Source organism: Physeter macrocephalus, chromosome 11 (genome assembly GCF_002837175.3).
Source record: "Physeter macrocephalus isolate SW-GA chromosome 11, ASM283717v5, whole genome shotgun sequence".
In the NCBI taxonomy this organism is placed as follows: domain Eukaryota; kingdom Metazoa; phylum Chordata; class Mammalia; order Artiodactyla; family Physeteridae; genus Physeter; species Physeter macrocephalus.
In genome coordinates, this window is record NC_041224.1 from 119057913 (window position 1) to 119063559 (window position 5647).

The following is a 5647-nucleotide window of genomic DNA, read 5'->3' on the forward strand; positions in this document are numbered from 1 at the left end:
TCTAATTTCATTCTTTTACATGTAGCTGTCCAATTTTCGCAGCACCACTTATTGAAGAGACTGTCTTTTCTCCATTGTATATCCTTGCCTCCTTTGTCATAGATTAGTTGATCATAGGTGCGTGGGTTTATCTCTGGGCTTTCTATCCTGTTCCATTGATCTATATTTCTGCTTTTGTGCTAGTACCATATTGTCCTGATTACTGTAGCTTTGAAGTATAGTCTGAAGTCGGGGGGTCTGATTCCTCCAACTCCATTTTTTTCCCTCAAGACTGCTTTGGCTATTCAGGGTCTTTTGTGTCTTCATACAAATTTTAAGATTTTTTGTTCTAGTTCTGTGAAAAATGCCATTGGTAGTTTGATAGGGATTGCACTGAATCTGTAGATTGCTTTGGGTAGTTATAGTCATTTTCACAATATTGATTCTTCCAATCCAAGAACATGGTGTATCTCTCCATCTGTTTGTATCATCTTTAATTTCTTTCATCAGTGTCTTATAGTTATCTGCATACAGGTCTTTTGTCTCCCTAGGTAGGTTTATTCCTAGGTGTTTTATTCTTTTTGTTGCAATGGTAAGTGGGAGTGTTTCCTTAATTTCTCTTTCATATTTTTTATCATTAGTGTATAGGAATGCAAGAGATTTCTGTGCATTAATTTTGTATCCTGCAACTTTACCAAATGCATTGATTAGCTCTAGTAGTTTTCTGCTGGCATCTTTAGGATTCTCTACGTAGAGTATCATGTCATCTGCAAACAGTGACAGTTTCACTTCTTCTTTTCTGATTTGTGTTCCTTTTATTTCTTTTTCTTCTCTGGTTGCTGTGGCTAGGACTTCCAAAACTATGTTGGATAAGAGTGGCAAGAGTGGACATCCTTGTCTTGTTCCTGATCTTAGAGGCAGTGCTTTCAGTTTTTCCCCATTGAAAATGATGTTTGCTGTGGGTTTGTCTTATATGGCCTTTATTATATTGAGGTAGGTTCCCTCTATGCCCAGTTTCTGGAGAGTTTTTATCATAAATGGGTGCTGAATTTTGTCAAAAGCTTTTTCTGCATCTATTGAGATGAATAACCAATGCAGTCTTAAGGGAAAAAAATGGAGCTGGAGGAATCAGGCTCCCTGACTTCAGACTATACTACAAAGCTACAGTAATCAAGACAGTATGGTACTGGCACAAAAACAGAAATATAGATCAATGGAACAGGATAGAAAGTCCAGAGATAAACCCACGCACCTATGGTCAACTAATCTATGACAAAGGAGGCAAGGATATACAATAGAGAAAAGACAGTCTCTTCAATAAATGGTGTTGGGGAAACTGGACAGCTACATGTAAAAGAATGAAATTAGAGCACTCCCTAACATCATACACAAAAATAAACTCAAAATAGAGACGTAAGTGTAAGACTGGACACTGTAAAACTCTTAGCGGAAAACATAGGAAGAACACTCTTTGACGTAAATCACAGCAAGATCTTTTTTGATCCACCTCATAGAGTAATGGAAAGAAAAGCAAAAATAAACAAATGGGACCTAATGAAACTTAAAAGCTTTTTCAAAGCAAAGGAAACTACAAAAGATGAAAAGACAACCCTCAGAATAGGAAAAAATATTTGCAAATGAAGCCACTGACAAAGGACTAATCTCCAAAATTTACAAGCAGCTCAATATCAAAAAAACAAACAACCCAATCAAAAAATGGGCAGAAGACCTGAATAGACATTTCTCCAAAGAAGATATACAGATTGCCAACAAACAAATGGAAGGATGCTCAATATGACTAATCATTAGAGAAATGCAAATCAAAACTGCAATGAGGTATCACCTCATACCAGTCAGAATGGCCAGAGGTTCCTTAAAAAACTAAAAATAGAATTACCATATGACCCAGCAATCCCACTACTGGGCATATACCCAGAGAAAACCATAATTCAAAAAGACACATGCACCCCAATGTTCATTGCAACACTCTTTACAATAGCCAGGTCATGGAAGCAACCTAAATGCCCATCGACAGAAGAATGGATAAAGAAGATATGGTACATATATACAATGGAATATTACTCAGCCATAAAAAGGAATGAAATTGTGTCATTTGTAGAGACGTGGATGGATCTAGAGACTGTCATGCAGAGTGAAGTAAGTCAGATAGAGAAAAACAAATATTGTATTTTAACGTGTCTGTGTGGAACCTAGAAAAACGGTACAGATGAACCGGTTTGCAGGGCAGAAATAGAGACACAGATGTAGAGAACAAACGTATGGACAGCAAGGGGGAAAAGTGGCAAGGGGCAGGGGGTGGTGGTGGTGGGATGAATTGGGAGATTGGGATTGACATGTATACACTGATGTGTATTTAAAATGGATGACTAAGAAGAACATGTTGTATAAAACAATAAATAAATAAAAGTCAAAAAAATAATTTTTACCACATGCTTTGAGTTTCATACTCTCATTGTAAGTAACATGAAATAATATTGTGTATATCTAACTGTTTGAATTAAAAACAATACCAGATGTTTCTGTTGTCATTATATGAGAAATTCACTAATGTATTTATCATTCTCAGTATAATAAAATTCTACAAAGAACACTGTGCTCATCCAAAGAGATGTTAGAAGTGAAAAGTACATCTTATATATCTTTCCTGCCAATATCATAATTACATTGTTTCTATCTCAAAGAACCAAATATTATCTGTATTGAATCTAGATGTACCATTGTTTACAGATCCTTGCATTTTTAAAGGTAGCTGCCAAAAATATTCTCAATGGGTAATCTTTAACTCATTCTAGAAACCCTGTTCAATTCTTTTCAAATGAAATTGCAATCTAGTTTAAAACTAAGTATCTCTTTAGAAACAGAATAGAAGATGAAGAAGATTAAAAAAGAAAACGGTCTAAAATGTGACTCATTCTTCTGGTTTGAGGTTTTAAAGAGACATGCAAGGAAGAGCAGAATATAGATTTTGATTTCATGGTGAGTAAAAAATTACCTTAGTAGTAAAGTGGATACCATTTTACATGAAATACTGCAATTTCTTGAAAGAGTAATCTAAAAACTTATTTGGATCATTGCTAGCAAAGTTCACACAAAATTACGTGAAAACATATCTCCTAATGTTTCCCCAAACTTTTCATAGATGTCTAATGGTAGAATAAGGAAAATATTTTGACATTAGAAGGTATTTTCTCTGCATTGTAATGAAACTCCCAATTATCACAATTCACTATTTTAGCAAGATTTATATTACTGTAGATGAACTTTTAGTCCTATTTTCTTTCATATACCATGTACCAAAATTAATTACAGTACTCTGAAATATAAATTGTGGTGAATGAGTACTTGGAATTGATTTTTTCTTGTAAAATATTTTAAAAGTTAGAAGTAGCCTTAAATGCTTGGGCCAGTTTTAGATGTACTTGACTTTTAGAAGAAACTAAAATACTTTGTTTCACCATCTATTATAACTTTTCTTTGTCACAGTTTCTCCTGTTGTAAAGTGGGAATACAGTTTGTTGCTATTATAATCAAAAGTGATAGGAAGGGTATTTGAAAAATATGATTCTTATAAACTCTTAACTAAAATGACTTAGGGAAGTACTGTTGGAGCCATTATTTTCAATAGCACCCTGCCAGGAAATTTTCAGATTAGAAAATTCATGTGTAGAATTGGCAATTATATATTTATTTGACTACATATTGACATTTGATTATAGTGCTGCTGTCAGCAATATTTTCTGGTACCATAATAGTTACCAACAAATATTTAAAAATCTAACTGTTAACAAGTAATGATGTGATTGGTTTGTGTTTCTAGCACTTATTGTACTCATATGAAAAACAAAATGAGAACAAAAGCAATTTCTTCTGGGGTACATTATTAATTTAGAAAAAGTCTTTTATGAACAAAACATGCCATGTTTCAACTTTGTAACTCATAACAACATCTGCATTTTCATAGGTATAAATTGTCAGTCATGATGAAACCACTGAATTCTAATAAGGGGAAAAGGTAAACATCATTGCCATAGAACTCCCGTACATAGTATGGGGTGTATGATGTGCTGGGGCTTGGAAATAGGACAGACCATGGCTTTTTCCCTGGTTTCTCCCTCTTGCTGTGTGGAATAGGCAAGTGACTCAGTGTCCCTCAGTCTTGGGTGTATCATTTTTAAAATGATGATAAAAAGTATTTATCTCCCGAGGTTGCTGTGAGGGTTAAATAAACCCTTGCAGAACATACTGCTTGGTACCGGGTAAGTACTGAATACCTATTACTATTATTACTATTACAAGTGTAGTACTTTACATTTTTTACACTTTATACTTTAAACACTTTACAAAGTATTTTCACACACAGTCTCTCATTTGAGATAATTAGCTCCTGGATGACAGCACAGCTTTTATCACAGAACTATGTACAAGTATTTAATAAACATGATTGCTACTGGATTTGTTCAGATGAAAAAGCAGCAGATTACATTCCCCTTGCTTTGATGTAAGATCACAATGTGTGAAAAGTACTAGTTTTTTATTTAAATTGTACCTGACTTCAAACCATTTAAAGGCATAATTTCTTTCATTCACCCTTGTCAAGCTTTATCCCACAAAACCACCTTTTATCCCCTTTATGGATGGGGAAAAGAAATGCGAAATAGCTTCCCTAAGGTCAGAGGGCAATCAGCTCTGTAACTGAACTTCACTTGATGATGAAATGCTTGGAATATGCTATCTTCTGGTCTGGCTCTTGATGAATCCTGAAATTTTCAAATCTAGTTGAGAAGCGTTTGAATGCACAGAAGTGAAAAGCAGGCTAAGAGAGTGATGGTGTCAAGTCTTTGGTAGGGGCCCTGCCATCCAGTCTTGGCCGTTTCTGCCTTTAATCTTCTCAGTGACCAGCAAGTGTTAAATCCATTTTTAAAAGTACCCTGTAACCTCCAACCTTAAGAAGATGAAGAATGGTTTGAGGAGCAGTTAAAAGCCCCATTATATATTGAGAATTTTTTTTTTTTTTTTTTTTTTTTTTTATGAGAGTTGCTGAAAGCACTCATTTCACCCAAAGGTTGAGAGGTGTTTTTTTTTCCTCTCTGGATCTGGATGGAGTTAGGTTTTTGCCAGAAGGAAGCAGGGTGGTACTGATAGTAGTCTCGGAATGGCCTAGGAGTACACCCTGCTTTAAGGAGTGTTTCTAAGGGCAGATCACTGTTGCTGCCATTTTTTTACACCCAAACACGCTACTGACAGTGGAGGCCAATTTGAATATTCAGCAAAGATGTCTGGGTTGCAACTGTGCTAATTGACAAATTTTAGTTTTTTCCTGGGGACAAAAAAATGTTCTAAGAGCCTTGTGGGAAAAGGGGACAGATGTGGAGCTACTATTATCTCATTCCGACTTATGCACATTTCTATTTATGAATGGTTTTCTTTTAATTAGGTGTTTAATTTAAAACAGAACTTGTGACTCTAATAACCCCCAAAGCACAAACTTGGAACATTAACCATTTGCAGGGGGGTTAGAATTCAAAAAGTCTTTCAATAACAAGGCTGTAATTGATTGTATAGGACATGAAAGAATTCTTTTTTTTTTTTTTTTTTTTTCGGTACGCAGGCCTCTCACTGTTGTGGCCTCTCCCATTGCGGAGCACAG